Genomic DNA, 17,619 nt, shown 5'->3' on the forward strand with positions numbered 1-17,619 from the left:
CCGTAAGGAGCTGATAAGCAGAATTAAGTCTTATGATTTTGCACGTGTGTGTGTGTGTGCATGTGTGTGTTTTAGGCTTTTGCGGAAATTTATTGCATTTTGAAAATGACTTGGAGACTTGCTTGCCAAGATAAGAGCATATTATGATGTTAATAACGAGAGTAATGCAAATTTCTCATTTCAGAGCAAGTTTTAAGGCTCAAAGGATTAGTTTTGTAGTAGGAGAATCTGAAGAGAACTGCTAGAAGAGTGATTCTTGATTGTGTATTGTGAAAGTTAATTAAGTGGAGCGGAGACCTAGATTCACTTTTTAATTATTCCTTATTAACTTGGTGCTCAAAAATGGTTTATTTTTCTGCGAGACCATATCAAAACAGTCGGCAGACATCAGAAACTAATATTTTCCATAATTTCTTATTTGGTTTCCGATAGAATTCTAGGGCGTCAAAGATAAACTTTTAATACAATATCTTTTCTGAGATTCTTCCTTCTTACTTGCTCTTTTAAGTCCCATTATCAATAGATAGTCTAACTATCCATTGCTAAGCAAACCACATTTGAACGTTTTTGAAATACACCCAACCAACACACTACGAACATTTTTCCTTGGGTGCACTTTTCAGCTGGCTTGCTCTCTGCCTCGCACTCTCTCTCTCTCTCTGTTTTGGCATTGTAGGCAAAGAAATGCAATGCCGGCCTTGGTGCTCTCTCGACACAAGTGCTCTGTGACTCGCTCGCTCTCTTCCCTGCGTTGCCAAGGGTGGCATTTGGTTTGCCACATTTCTACCCCACCCCCGCTCAGCGAAACTCTCTTTTTGATGGGGCTTCATAACAAACTGTCCATCAGCTGCTGCTGCTTTTTGCTACTGCTTTTGCTTTTGATTTTACTTGTTTGCCTTTTCCGCTTTCGCCTTTGGCTGCACTCTGAACTTTTTGTTGTCTCTCATTTCTTTGTATTTGCTTTTGGCACGCGCCCCCCTGCCGCTGTATCCTCTGCCTTTTGCATTTGTTTGTCTGCCTTCGATTTTTAACAAACAAACCGCAAGCACGTTTGACATTGATTATTTTGCTGCTTACTTTTCCAAGTTAATGCACATAAAATATTACACACGCTTTTTATAACGTTTTTGCTTGTGATTTATGATTTTTACGCGTATTATTGCTTGTAATTCCATTTATTACTCGTTTTACGCGTTTCACTTTGTTGTTATTTTTGTATTAAATGCACTTTGGGTGTTGTACAAAAATATATATATTTGTTTATGATTTATTTATTAACAATTGCCATGTTTTCGAGTGGACACAACAACAAATGCCGCGCCTTTCGTTCGTTTCATTTGACAGACTGAAACGCGTTGCGTTCTTCTCTTTTTCGTTTTCGTTTTCTCTGTTCTCTGTTTTGTGTCTGCTTCGCTTCTCGTTTCAGCGGGTTGTTTTCCTCTCTCCTTCTTCTACTCATTCTATTCTTTCTGGTTCTTTTTTTCTGGCCAGTATGAAGTAACAGTTCTTCCTCTTTGCGTCGCGCATTTCCGTATTTTGTTACCCTTTAGCTTCCTAGTCGTTGCTCTCTCTATCTCTGTGGGTGTGCTTTAAGGGTAGCTGAATCTCTCTCTCGCTCTCTCTCTGTTCTGCTGCGCATGCTCGGCTTTTCGCTTTGGGCTTTTCAAACTGCAAATACCGTTAGAAGTAGGTTTCTAGTTGCTGATGGGCCTCTGACAAGTGGAATGACCTGGTATGAGGTTATTCAAAGGAGCTACCAGCCAGACATGACTCAGTTTTTCGAGCCTTCCCTTGCGTGTTTTCATAAACTTTGACGAGCAACAGTACTTTGTTTACGGATGTTTACTGAGTGGAGCGGGGGGCTCAAGCACACATCCTTATCTAAATCTCTATGTGTACAGAGGTATTTAGGTTGCAAGGAGAACAAGTGTAAATTAAGTTAATAACTTAAATGTACCTTGCTGTGTCCAAATAGCAAATATTTTAAGAGTTAGGAATTTATTTATGTAGAAACAGTCAGTAAAGTTTAAGGACATAAAATAGGAAATAATTGCTAGATGATATTCCAATGTTTGTAGGATTTTGTTTCTGACATAAAAATTATTTAATTTTTTTTAACTATTTAAGTTTTTACCCATTTCCATGCTCTTGCCCAATTTTACCTGTCCTAAAATATTTGTTCGGCCATTTTCAAAAGTGATTCCTTATACCTTAAATCTAGCTGTTCTCTTCTTTAAAAAAGAAACACTAAAAGGGTGGACCAAAATCATACATCAATTCCCTTCAAAAATCGAATACTTAAAGTTAAAAAAAAAAAACATTTTACACTAAAAATCTTTACCAAGCTTAAACCTTATTGTGCTCTCAATGTCTCCACGTTGTACTCCAATTCGCCACATAACGTAGAGCTGACAAAACAGGAAAAAACTTTATTTCTACTAGTCATTCCAGAGCAAACTTTCGATTTGCCCGATAAGCGCAATTCAAGCACACGCGTGGCATGACTCTCAATAAGGCAAAACGGCAAACCGAAATACATAAATTCATATTAGCATAGATACACGCTCGAGTATACCCAAATATCCAATCCTTGAGCACACATTCGTACATTTGCACAAATGAGAATTTGTATATCAAACATATCTATATTGTGTATTGAAATTAATCGCTTAACCCTTTTGCATATGTCACGTACCCCGTTCCCCCTAACAGCAGACACCCTAAAAACAAAACAAAACAAAACAAAAACCAAGACATCGGACAAGGACACGTTTTGGGGGAGTGGAAAAAGTCTGAGTCCCGCGCAAAATAGAACGAAATTTACGTTAAGCTCAAGGACAAAATTCCTCCCACACTGCCTCCCACCCACCGCTCAACCATTTGTATGGATTATACATGGCTGAATCATTAATATTTTTGTTTTTCTTAGCACTTTTGACTTTCTGATGCCACACCGAAAATTTACATAAAGTTTTGGGAAGGGGTTGCCTTTTTTTGTCGCCTGCCAGTGTGTGCCATGAAAATTAATAAGACAGCCCTGTGTTCTTTTCATGCCCCTGCTCTATCTGTCCTCTTTCTTGCACCTTATCCTTTAGCATGTTTTTCTTCAACCCATCCATGCAAATGTCGTCTGGGAGCATTTGATAAGATGTTGACACAGACTCCCAATTCCTCTGCTGCTTCGCTGCTGCCGCTTGATGAGTTTGTATTTATTTTGTGCTGAGAAGCCCAGTGAAAAGTGTGTTTGCATTTTTGAAATGTCACAGAGGAATGAATATTCTCGCAAAAAGCATCTTAATTGGTGTCGGAAGTTGGTTCAGTTTTCTGTGTTTTGTGGTAGGAAGTTGTTTGGTTGCTCAAGTGCAGGTTCTACATGTGAAATGTGATCAATTATGAATGGAGAGTGGGAAAGTTCTTTGACTTTAACAAAATGGAACATATTTTATCAGAAAAGTATGCTATAAAATATAGAAAATAAATGAAAATGGTAAAACAATAGTTTTAGATTTATGCGAATATTTGACTCTTTCAATTTGAAACAATTTGTTGAAGAACGATCTGAATACGAAGCCTTTTTGTTTGAAAACATGTGAAAATAAATAAAAATATTTTAAAATATGTAGCACATTCTTAAGTATTTCCCGATTTTGTGTTATTTTATTGAAAATTACTTTTCCCGTCACCTGTGCCACTCCTCGTCTTTTCCTTTCCAGTTTATATTCTTGTCTCTGCATTGCAAAACGCAAATCGCTCTTAATGCTTTTCCGCAATGCTGTGCTGTCCCGTCCGTTCACTTTCCACATTCCCCAAATCCACCAATGGGGACTCATCCGCAGTCAGTGTCCCCCGCCCCCTGTCGCCACAGCCCATACCATCCGCATAGATGAACTCGATTGCTGCCAGTCGCTTCCTCCTCGTCGTCGCTGAAAATTGCAATATTATGCTAGACTGCGAACGGGGCGACGTAATCGCCCTGAGAAACACAGCGAGAAGACGGCAAAACTAGGAAAACGGGTTAATAATGCCACAATAAAAAAGAACTAAAAAAACAAACAAAACAAACAACAAAACAAAAAGTGAAGTGCAGCAAGACGACACTTTCGTGACTGGTGGCCTATGCCGGCATGGGCAATGTTTGTTCGCTGTTCGTTGTCCGATGTTTGTTTGTTTGTTTGTTTGTCTGTTTGCTGAGAGAGCGCCAAGCGGAAAGTGAAAGGCACGCAAGCCAAGTCAGAGGCAGTTTAGGCCAAAGTAGAGACAGGCAGCTGGCTTAGCCATGTGTGCCCCACGCTCTGTTGTTGCCTCTCTTGTTGCTGCTGTTGTGGGGCATGACGTGGAATTAGTGTCTTATCACAAGGTAGCATATGCAGCCAGAGACAGCAAAATGTGACAATAATTTCCATGTTCCAGGGGTTCATTGACACAGCATCAGCCTCAGCATCATCCTCATCATCATCATCATCATGTGGCATGCTCTCTGCCTGCTGAAACATATGCTAATAAATTTCTCATAAAAGAGCTTTTCACAATGCGAACGCATTACGTTGGAGCGCAAAACAAATTAACAAGAGTGTGACAGTGCTGAAAAGTCGACTTGGCAGATACCCTATAAGAGAATATTTATAGAGGAAGTGTAAGAAAATAATTTACAAAGAATAGAAACGTTGCTAAAAGGAAAACTCGCTAATAATGTAAAGAATATGAAGAAAAATATGAAGAAGTTTTCTTTGTTAGAAATGTTCTGAAGATTCCGAAAAATTGAGTATTAAATAAACAAATTTTACCAGAAAGGTTTGCTCAATTTAGCTACAAACAAAACAATTGAGAAATGAGAAAAACTTGAAGAAATTTTCATTGCTCCAATAAATATTCTAAAAATGCAGCTTTTTAAACCATCTTTTAAGTGAGTTTATTTCCCTCCTTTTACACCCCTCATCAACATACATTTTCCCCCCGCGTACACGCCACTCACAAAAGTGAAAAAGCCACAGCATCATCTTCGCATGTACTTCATCATCTCAGACTGGCTCCCTCTTCTGCATGGCACACACAATCCGCATTGAGTTATATTTCATGTCAAATTCGCCACCCAAGTTATCCATCAAGCTCACCTTTAAACGCATTCACCTCATACTGACTCGTATTTCCCCTTCTCTTCAACGGTGGGCAAACCAAAAAAAGGCAGCGTAAAAATAATAAACAGAAATGCTTTTCAACTGATTTTCCATCAATGCCGTACGCGTCTGCCTGTTGACACAATACCGGAAAATGATTGCATTGTAATGGCTTAATTGGTATTTATGATTGAGGCAGGTCCTGCTGCTGCTGCACGTGCAATATTGACATAATTGTAATTTCATATATTGACCAATGCACTTGAGGTGGGTTCGAACGATTTAATTTTAAAATTGCTTGCCTGCTCCTTGGACTACATAATTATTTCCCATGGCCACATGGCCTGCTCTTTGGTTGTGTGAGGGCATTAAGAGAACGTGGAATAATAACAATCGATTGAGGGTAGCAAATACTTTGAGCTTGTGGGAGATGCAACGATTTTGAGGACATCGGCTGACCCACTTATGTACAAGAAATGTACAAGAATTCTGATTCCGGCACTTCACAGCCATAACAGCATCTGGCATCAGTCTTTGAGCTCTCCTCTCCCCTCAATCACCTTTTATTCAGCTTCAAACTATAATTTATCAAATTGCGCTCACTTTTAGCGTTTGTTATAAATTTCTTAGAAAGCGCTCATTTACGTGGCAGCAGTCTGCAGACTGCCAGCAAATGCAATTTGTCGTCATTATGGCATAGTGGAAGGAAGCTTCAAGTTTGAGCATCTTTTGTGCAGTTTATTGGCCAGAAATGAGCGCAAGACGAGGCGCCATGACTCGCTAGTTGGGCTCGTTAGCAGGCAAGGCTTTTGTTATATAAAATATATACACAGCCATAAGTATAACAACAACAACTGGAAGGATGTATAGAAAAAAGTGCAGGAATATTGCACATTCCATAATGGCCTTAGAGGTGGCGAAGCGAATTGATTTATGACAAGTCACGTAGCTGATGCTGATGCTGGGACTGGGTCTGCCTCTGGGTTCAACTCCCGCGAGTCTTCCCTGAGCAGAGCAAACTTTCTGTTGATGAGATTACAGTTTTCAGGGTAAGGTTATCCCCTATTCAACCCTCACACTACCTTCGTTTAATCTGGTTATAATGGCAGTCTAAAATCCTGACTCGAACTAAGCCTTCAAGCAAACTCCTGCCCTACTCCGCCACCCCTTTCTCATTAACATAATCGATGGCACTTTGTTTTCTCAGCTTTTGTTGTTCTGCTTGTTTACCGGGCGCAGGGTGCGGGTAGTGGGTACACATGCCCGACAGTAAATGAATTAATTAACCATGTCACGAGCGTGAAATTTCAACAAAAGGCCAGCACAGCCCAGCCCAGCCCAGCCCAGCACCAAAGTAAGTTGGAACAATTGCAATGCGAAAATTTAATTAAGTTGCAGCCAGCAGAGCGCAAGACGAAAAGCGAAATGATTCTGTGGCCCCGGAGGGAGCTGCCCCCAGGTCTCCGGCAGTTCTTAAATATACATATAGATAGAGTTAATATTGCAATTAAGTTTTCGGGTGCACAAAGTTTCACTGCTTTCTGTTTAAATGTAAAACAGTTGTTAATTAGATTTATAGCGGCTGTCTGGCCGAAGCGGACGAGCTTCCTGGGCTGCTTTAAGTGAATTTCACGAGTAATTACGAGGGATTTTTGGATTTTAATGGGGGTGAGTTTAAGCAGTTGGAAGATATTTTTACGGAGATATTTTTAGAATTTAAGTGGTTGAATCTTAGAGCCGAGAAAATATATTTTTATAAAGATATTTTTGGATTTTAAGGGGACACCTTCGAGCAGTGAAAAATTTACATTTTAAACTCGCTTAAAAATTGCTACAGCTCAACAATATTGTCATCAAAATGATGTTTTAATAGAAACCCTGAAACACTGTTAAACCAGTAAAAAGAATACCCCTACAGAGTCACACAAAAGGGTAGCCCGAACATATTCGTTGGCAAGCAATTTCCAGGCCACTGACAGCGCGCAACTTGGTCAGCAAAATTTTCATGCTGCCTGTTGCTGGGGGAAAATGTTCGTTGAATTTTTGGTACCACATCATCATCCATCCCCCGTCTTTCCCCACACTCGCTGTCGCCACGCTGGACGCTCTCTGACATGACAAAATGTTCATAAAATGAATTTTACATACATAATTCAAACAAAAAGCTGCAACTTTAATTGTTCCCGCCTTGGCAATGAAGTCAACTTTCCCTAGAAGTAGCTTTAAGTTTTCGCCATGAAAAGGACTCGTGTTGGCTGCTTCTTGCTCCAGTTTCTGTGCATCCCTTAAACATATTTTTGATGCTTATTCTAACAGAAAATGCTATGCAAATATGTAAATATTCTGGCATATATTTATTGAAATTAGTTTTAGGTTCAAGCCACACAATTTTCTGCTAAAGTTAATTTAATTTTTTGGATATTTCTGCGAACATTTCACCTACCAAACCCTCTGCTTTTAAACTAATATCTAGCAAGAATTTTCTAGTTTTAAGAGTAATATTTGCGGTTCGAATACCTCCCATTCGGTTGACAAACTCAACTGAATGTCAACTAGTCGCATCAGACTTTTGCGACTCCACAACTACCCGTACTTTTAGGGCAAAAGTACAGCAGCGACAAGTTATTTGCATATAGAAAGTATTTCCTCGAAAATGTCATATTTGAAATTGGAATTTTTGGCTAGAACTGAAATGAATTTTGCTGCAGAGCCAAAAACCAATTTGTCACGAATTTAATTAGCTCTAATTTCCAATGAACTTTAACCAATGCTTTGGTTTTGATTTCACAGAGACAAAGACTGATGTTAAATCCAATAATGTAATTCAATCTCTCGCTGGTTAATTTGAATGCTGTGGAATTTTCACTGGAGCCATGCAGCTATGCCCTAGTGCGAGGGACTTTTCTTTGCTATTTTATGGATTTTTCCAAATGCTTTTTGACACTTGAAAGCAAACGAAACGCAAACACGTAGCAGGCAAAAACGATCCTTTGCCATATATTATGGCTACGGCAAGGACATCAATTCCAGCTGTGTGTGTGTAACAAATAAAATGTCAGCGGGCTGTGAGAGGTTCAAGGACGAGCAACTGTGCAATTGTTCGGACCGGGCCTCCATTTGGTGGCTTCCCACGTGCATAATTTGCGGTCAACTCATATAAAGCGGAGCCAAGTGGCAGCAGAGAGTGAGTAAAAGGGGCCACTAAAGGAGCTGGAAGACTGAGTGGAGCCCTACGGCCATTGCTTGTAAGAGGGCAACCATAGAACAACTCTCAGGTTGATTATAAAAAGGGATGGGTATATAAATAGTTGCACAACAGCTCTGAGGTTATACAGTGGGTACTCAGAGCTCTTTATACTTTAGTAGAATATATTAAACTATTATAATATAACAAATGAAATGAAAATAAATCCCTAAACCCATCAGAACACACCTCATGATAGTTCAAACTCTAGAAAGCGCGAGACAACCGAGTTCTGGTAACGTTTGCCATCGAATTTAAATTCTATTTTGCAGCATAAACTTCGGTAAACATCTTAAATGATTTGTCACCCTCTGGCAATTAAGTTCATGCCTTAATTTACCCCTTTTACCCCTTTGATATCTAGCAAATTTGCAGTAATTTTCCTTTTAAAATGCATCGTTCCAAGGCTGCTGCCCTAAAGGCCATTCCATGTGAATTTTGCACAAAATTTTACGCTTCCATAAACCTGAAATAAGAACACACATTCAAACTACACTGAAATGTAATCAGAGCACCGTTGATTAGATACATTTATTTGCTCATCTAATACGAGAATGTACATAAGTATGTAATCAAATGTACAACATTTTCATTTTCATTATTATTGCTATTATTTTGGTTATTGTTTGTGGCCATTTCACGTACGCCTGTCACGCACAAATCGCCCTGTTGTCTGCCCATAAATAAGGCAATAAATCAGTGAAATACAATACATCACCTGTGACCTGTGAAGCCCAAAAGGAGCCAGCCACAATCCCCACCCAAACCCACTTCCATGCCCAGCCAAACCCTCTTCCATCCTCAGACCTTTCCCACTTCCATCCTCAGACCCAAGTCCCCACCTTTCCTTGGCAGCAAAAAAAAAAAAATGTTTGTCATAAATTATGCGAGGCTTTAGCCCGCTGTAAGAATATGACATATTTGCGACTTGGACTTTGACACTGACCAGGGTTGGGTTTTCTTTTCGTTTCTTTCTTTTTTCCTTGCCAAGGGCCAAAGTTTAATATAAATTTAGTCGTGCGTCTTTTAGGTTTTGCATTTCACTATTTTATTAGCATTCGCATTGCGCTCCTTTTGTGACAGGCAAATCAATTAATTAAGCTTCACTTTTGGCCTGTCACAGAAAGCTGATTAAATATATTTGCTCGTCATTTTTCCCCAGCTTTCTGTCAGCTGACCTTTGTGCGGGAATTTTTTGTTAGTTGGCCAAAGCATCAAAAGGAAACCCATAAAGTTGATGGAAAATGGCGGTGAATGGCAGAAAATATTAGTTGCATGTCAAAGGGAAAAATTGATAGTTTGTGGCGGGATTAAACTAAATAAATTTGATTAAATATTGTATAGAAAGAGCTGCAAAGAGCCTGCAAAAGGGGCTACAAAATAAAAGCTGTACCTTAATTGTTTTAAAATGAAAAAGCCACTTATAACCTCGACAAACTGAGCTGCCTGTTGGCAAATTCGCTTAATGGCGGGGACATGCACGTCACACGCCACAGACTGGTGTGGAAAATGCGGCACAGAGCGCTGCCCCAGAGTGTGTGCTTGGAAAACGCAACGCGATTAGAATCAACAATTTCTAGAGGCAACAGGGAGCTTCTCCTGGTATGCCGTCTGTCAAGCCAGCAAAGGGCCAGGAGCGTGGGCAATTTGTGATTTCTGCAAGCCCTTCAAAAAAATGCACACAGCAGTTATACAAGACGGCTGAAGAAGGATCCACGTCAGCTAATCCTGCACCTGCCTGTGTAGGTTTTTTGCTTGGGAGGAACTAGAGCCCTCCGGTGCACAGAGTTTCCCATTGTTTTGTAATCCAAAATCCGGACATTTGAGGTCATCAGCAAAGGAACAACACAGACGCAAACTTTGAGAGTAGCTTTCCTTGAAGCTATTTTCTATTTATTATGGTCTCTCAGTACCTCCTTTCATTACCCCTAAAAATACCTGCACATCATGGCTCTTAAGTGCAGCATTCTCTGTGCAGCCAATAAACTTTGTTGTGTTATAGTTTAAACATATTGCCAGTGCAAAAACCTGCGTGGAATAAGCGGCACTAAAAAATCATTTATAAATAGCCTCGTGTGAGCACTTCCCTTCCCCTCTTCGCACACCCTTCCCTCTCTGGGCTGGGGTCCTTGAAGGCTTTCAACTACTTAAAAACGAAGAGGAATTTTTATATATATTTTTTAGTGCGCCTTTCTAGAGCGAAATAAGGATAAATAGCTACTTGAGCCATCGTTAGAATGCTGTCCCTACCTCCTACCTCCTACCTCTCTGCCACCCCTCTCCCCTCTCCTAGCAGCCTTTGATGCTTTCTCTTTTCGGTGAGTGTAAGTGTGGCAGGCAAGGTTATGTGTGGGGAGGAGGCTGCAGGGTGGACCTAGATCCGAGCTGATATTCCTCTGCTTAAATTTCTGTTTAGAATGCACGTAGAAAACAATAAATCCTGAGCACACACACTCGCAAATCCTCATGCGTGATAACTGTACAAATAATGCACTAAAAACAGCCCAAAGATGAAAAAGTTTGGAGCACACTGGAGCAGAGCTAGAGCAGAGCTGGAGTGTTTTTGGGAGCGTCCTGGAGATGAGCGAGAACTCGGCAAACGGTTATCTCAAGCGCAAACACAACTTAACAAAATGCAAACATTTTGCGCACGGGGTTTTTTCTTTCGTACCCCCCGCAATTTTTGTTTGCACTAAAATGGCAGCAAGTGTGGATTGTGGGTGGTGTCTGGGGAGGTAGCTGGTCTGTGGATATTTGCGTTGCCCGCTGGAATTCCAAGAGTCGCTTGCGGTCTGCTGCACATATTTTACCTATGCCGCGGTTTTTTCTATGCTTTGTTTTACCTCTCGCGGTTCTCTGTTGTTTTAGTTTTCGCGTTTTTTTGGCGTTTTATTTTATGTGTAATTTACATTCAAATTCGTTGCATTTTTACGCTGGCAAATAAGTGAAGCGGAAAGGAATTGCTTTTGCAGTGAAGTACGGCCCACAGGTGATAAGAAAATGTGGCATTAATTATGAACATAAATATTGAAGTGGGTTTTTTTTTTGTTTGCAAGTTTTTGTAAGTTTGGTTGGTAGATTTTTAGGAACTGATTTCAGTCTTTTTGAAAACTTTTCTTAGCCTTGAAAAATCCATGTAAAAATTCTATAAATCTGCAATTATCTTATCACAATTTAGACTTTCATTTTAATTGCCTCACTTGAAAATAAAGTTGCCATTCGCAAATTTCAGTACCAAAACACAGACCCATGAAGATAAATTTACTTAAAACACTTGAATTTTGCCTGAAATTAATAGTGGCAGTGCATGGTGTGGGGTGCGGGGTGCGGGAAATTCTCGCAATTTACTTTTCCGTGGCGAGGGTTGGGCTGTTGCGGGGGGCACGCCGTGCATTTACTATGTCTCCACACAGTCCACTCTCTGTCTCCACGGCTGCAGTATCCAATTGCTTTCTATTGCCTGCTGCGCTCCCCTTTTTATGGCTGGACGATGGCCCACTCCAGTGACCCAATTTCTCACGTTTGGCTTTCATGTTTGCTGCTCCCTATGAATGCGGGGTGGGGAGGGGCAGCACCACTAACCAGCCTTGTAGACCAGCTACTACATACATCAGGTCGCCATACTGCTGCAGCCAGACCTACTCAATCCCAACCTACTGCACCTCACCCCGCTCCACCCCTGGCATGGCTGTGGCCTGTGTTACATTTAACGACTTTCGAGTTCAAATTGTACAAAATTTACGATTGCCAGCTATCTTCACACTCACTCCAAAAAAATTGCTTCTTCGTGTGTGGGGTTTGGGGGTGGGTTTTGGGTCTGCTGCTGCTTCTGCTTCGTTCTCTGTCGTGGCGTTCTCTTTGCTGGTGCTGGCGTGGTGTTCTCTTTGCCAGGCCTGACCAGCGGCTGTTGTTCTACACGGTACTCCGGGGTATATTGTAATGTTAGAAGATCAACTATAATAAGTTTTAGTTTATGCTTTTGTCAGGCTTTTATGGCTACCAAAAGGCATTAGAAAAAGATGCCAAAAGTAGTTTGCAACTTGTCCCAAAGGTATTTTAAAAAGAAGAGGTATTCCCTTTGTCGGTGCACATTGCTCCCACTTGATTCACTTCTTCTGTTTTGCAGTTGGTGTTCGCTTTCGCGCTGCCGCTGCCGCTGCCGCTGCTGTTGGTCCCGTTAATTGAGGCGCAAAATGGACGGCAAGTGGCGAGCGGCAGAGTGGGAGCTCTGAGCCTGAACAATCGTTGTCTGTGCAGGCATTTAATTCAATTGGCAACAGCAACAGCCAGCAAGAGGCACAGGCACAGGCACAGCTCAGCAATTAATATGGGCTCTTTGATATATCGTTGCAGCAAGCGCAATAATAATAATAATAATAGTAGATAATACTGATAATGGTAATAATGATTTAAAATGCATGCCATGGTTTCCAGTGCACAATTCGATTCAATATCAATGTTTGAGATGATTTCATGCCATTGCGCAGAGCAAATGGTGTGGAAGTGTTTGGGACACAGAGAAATATTCAAACTGCAGCCAAGTGGGGGAATTATTTGATGGGAATTATTAGTGTAGGATGCAAACGAGCCCCCGTGAAGAGGAAAACTGAAACTGGTAATCAAATGGAGATATTTAAACGCTATTCCATTGGTGTATAAACTAGATATTAGCCTCAAAATGCACTTTAATCTATGTATGAAGCAAACACTTCAACTTATCATTGTCTAATGCTCAACCCATTGCATGAAACAAACCCTAAATAAACTCTTTTTTGTTATTAAATTGGTTTAGTGCCGCATCAATTCATATAAGAAACACAGCTCCCCCAACCAATTACCAACTATTGCACCGTTCCCTGCCCTCACTCTTTAATAAAAACAATAATCATGATAGCCCCACACACAAACAAACAAACAAAAAACTTTCAATGTCAGACTGTACACTTGAATGCATTTTGGTTTGTGGCCAAACATTTACTTTGCTTACTTTTGTTATTATTTGTTATTTGTGTTTTTGTTTGTAATTGTGCTGCAAGTTGCTGCTGCTGCTGCAACCGACTTGGCCGGACAAAAGAGACCCAATGTAAAGCCGCAGCTTAGGCAAGCTCCGGCTCCGGACTGCCAACAAAAGATGGCCATAAAGTTACCTTCTTCATTCATTCACGGGTCGACCTCAGCCCTCAAGTTCATTGTGGCCCCAGCCATTGGCTAAATGAGGTCCCAGCTGAGCTCAGACTTGGCTTGGCTTTTTTTTAGCTACTGCTGCTGCTCCTTCTGCAGTCAGTTTTTCTTCAACTTTATCTTTATCTTTCGCTGTTTGTTGGCATAGTTAGAAGGCGTTTGGGGCTCGTTCGTTTGTCCGTTCGCCCGTTTCGCTTTGCACAATCTGGTGTCGGTTGGTCGTCAAGGTCGTCGTCGTCAAAGATGCAGCAGCAGCAGCAGCAGCAGCCAAAATGGCAAGCAAAAATACGACCAACTATTTTTTCTTTCTTGTTTTTTTTATCAACGTAAATCAAAAGCGTCACCAGCAGTGGCCAAGTGTGGCAAGAGTCTCTCGCTGAAATGAATACAACGTCGAGCTGTGGCACAATTGCATAAGGCGCGCGCGTGCAAACACGATTTGGGGAATGGCGAATGTTGCGACCTGTCTGCCCCCTCCCCGTCCAACCAAAAACATCTCATGTCATCTCCTCTTCCTCTGCAGGCATTTTTCAAGAGCTAAGCTTCAATGCACTTGGGTTTATGCGGTGCACTATGACACTGGAACAGTCAAATCGGATTTTATTTCTGTGAAATTTTCGAATTTATGGCAAGAAGAAATTCGGAAATCGGAGTTCATTTAGGTGGGAGTTTCAATTATATTTATCAGTTGCATTTTCTCTATATTTACCCACAGCATATAGAAATATTTGTTGTTTGAAGGCAGTTCATTATTTTCTTTCTTCACCTTCAAAATTACACCAAATTGCTGCCGCATAAACTTGAATATGTTCTCATTCATATTCATAACTCTGCTCATTCGTGCGAGCATAAATCATAGCTAACTCTGACTGACTGACTGACTGACTGACGTGTCTGCACATACAAAGTACGGCCACAACACACATATTAATATTCATACTTTTCAAATCTCTTTCAACTTCAGGATTAAATACAAAAGGTAAACCATCAAAGGCTTGACATGCCAGGAATCATTATTATTATTTTTTCTAGCAACAGTTTGCAACATGTTTGTTGGCTCTTTGTTATCGGCCCTTCCCCTTTTTGACTATTTGAGTTTTCAATTAATTTTTGCACTATCTTTGTGGCTGATAAGGTTGAGGCTTTCCATTAACTTTGACACTGAAGAGTCAATGTTCAAACGAAAATTAAACTAGAAAGAGGTTTTAGTTATTAAAAAAAGGGCAAGGGAACATCATTTCAGCATTAATATCTTCATTTAGATAGTTAAAGGCCTTGACAATATGAAATTGCTTCAGCAAAAAATGCCTTGGATCTTCCAAGAAATTTAAACATCAAACTTGTTCCTCACGGACAACAAATAAGTTTAAACTTTAGTCTAGTTTCTCTTGCAGAACACAAATATTTTTGCCATTGCAATATATTTTTTCCATTGTTCTACAATCTTTTGGCAAAATTGTTCGCTTTCTGTTGAGTCCTTCCAAACAAAACGAAACAAAACTTCATTCTCTTTTCTTTCATTTTTTGTTTGCCCAAATCCAATAAGCACTTTAATCAAAGTCAAACAAAAGCGCCGTCCTTTGGCTTTATTTCACCTTTTTGCCAGCGGAACACATAGAAAAACCCACCACGGGGCCCAACCCAACAACACACAGCATAAAGAAACGCAGAAAAATAGTAATACGAACAAAAATTGTCAGTTTGTGTCCAGCTGCGATGCGGTCGGTATACGACGAGAGAATATTCCCCTTGGGGGCTTACACAGCCACGGAATTTAATTTGAGTGCATTGCTAAAGCCGTCCATTTTTTATGGCCTGTCGTGCCTGTGGCTGCCGGAATAGAAGGATAAACAAACGGATTATGACTAGGGACTACGCCAAAAGGCATTGAACTCAAAAAAAATATAAAAAACTGCACTAACAACAGCAGGGCCTGTGGATGTTGATGAAGGTGGCAGTGCGATAGGCACGTGGATTAGGGCTAACTGAATTAGAGATGGTAAAACAAGGGGGATTTGGCACTACTAAAATGTATAACTTAATGCCCATTGGTAGCTACAAATGTCTCCATGCAATAGCATAAATATTTAGATATAGAATTTAGGATTTAATGGTAATTTTTAGACAATTTTAAGAGTCGTTAGAAGTAAGGAAATTTCCGATTTATTTATATGTAATTTATGTATAATAATTTATAATCATTTTCGGGTCTACTAGTCACTTGTTCACTGGCATTTATTTGCAATTTATATATTTATAATGATTAATTATATTTTGTAAGAATTTTCTTGTCTCCAAATCCAATGTTTAAAAGCATTAATCACACAGTTGAATGCCTCTTAAAGACACTCACATCATGCCGCACGACTTCTTGGCTGCTAAAGTTATCAAACAATTTTCATCTTAGATCATTATCTTCCCTCATGGCACGACTCTCGCGATACTGTCACATTTTTCCCCCTTTACAAGCGATACCATAAACTTGCTAACTCCTCCACTCAATGCAAGGCCTGCCTGACTCACGCACATCTTTGTACCATCTCCAATCAATAACATCATGTACTAGCGCCCGTGTCAATGACAATTTAATAAAACTCAATTGCCAGTTGGCAGTTTAGTGGGCGGGGAAATACGGGACATGGCTTTGAGCACGAATCAAATAATTAAATTGCAGTTTACGCCATCGCGAAACGGCAATTAAAATACACTCAAGTAGCAGGGAGGGAGAGGCAGTTCAAAAGCCAAAAATTGCATGATTTATGGGCAGTAAAGACGATAACTATGATGATGATGATGATAATAAGACCGTCTGTCATTATGATTTTAAATGAGTTACAAACGAAAGTGTTTGCTTTGTGGGCAACATCTCCTCCAGTTCAGTTTGCTCATTAAATAGTTTTTAAAATGGCTTCGCTGGGTATTTCTTTGACCATTTCTTGGGGTTTTCCCTTTACCTTTGCGCTTTATTTATCAGCAGACAACTCTGTTAGCTGAATGATTTTCTGAATTATTTTACCGTATAACGAATTAATAATGCCCAAGAGCTCGAACTCTTTGCCTTTTGTTTCCAAAAACCTTACAGACAATAAATAATATTAATAACAATAATGGATTGTGGGCAGAGAGCGACCCACTAACCGTTGCATAATTTACACATCTAATTGAATATTTAAGCATTTTTCGCATTGCCAAATTTGTGCCGAACGTTTTTATGCAAGCCCATTAATACATGACTAAACATGGTTGTTAGCTCATTAGCTGCTGCATGTAAAAATATTTTAAATAATTTTTAATTTGATTGTAAAATGAAACAACAAAACACCAAACAAATGAATAATTTCACGGCAAATATGCTTTACAATAGTAACACAAAAAAGTGTGTTTTGCTCATTATTATAATTTTGCGCAAAGTATTTATTGAGTTTTTCAGTCCCTCTTTGCTATGAATTTATTGTTTAGCTTTTACCTCTCTTTGTCATCAATTTATTGTATTTATCCAGCTCTTTACAATTCAATAGATTCGAATTTTTCCCTCTCTATGACTAACTATTATATAACCAAAGGTTCATTTACCCGAGCCCAAGTTCAACCCAACTTCGATTACAAGCTCCAAGTTCATTTAACTTGAAACCCAAATTAAATTATCATATCGCTGGCAGAGATCTGGGCTAATTATGACTCTGTTTCAAGCTGCTTTCTATCTTTAATTGTATTACTATTAGAATTCGTTTTCTTTACATTTTCTTTCTTTCCAAGAACCTTTTTCTTTCATTCTTTGCGCATCGCTAATTTCATATTAAAATCAATAAACTCTTGTAGAAAGCACTTGCCAGACTAGACCCAGAATTCAAGAAACAAAAAGTGTTTTCAGCTTCGTTTAAAATGCAACAAAACTGGTTGGCTGGATGGGTCTGGCACCCCAGCTGTAGCTTTAGTTGAACCATTTTAATATTCGAAATACACTTCCAAATGCTCGCTCTGTGTGCACTTCTTAGCCTTATTCAGTATTCATTAAATATTTCCCTGGAATGGGGTTGCAAGAGGAAGATTTTGATACTCTTTTTAAGGGGATGTGGAACT

This window comes from Drosophila subobscura, chromosome U (genome assembly GCF_008121235.1).
Source record: "Drosophila subobscura isolate 14011-0131.10 chromosome U, UCBerk_Dsub_1.0, whole genome shotgun sequence".
Taxonomy (NCBI): Eukaryota; Metazoa; Arthropoda; class Insecta; order Diptera; family Drosophilidae; genus Drosophila; species Drosophila subobscura.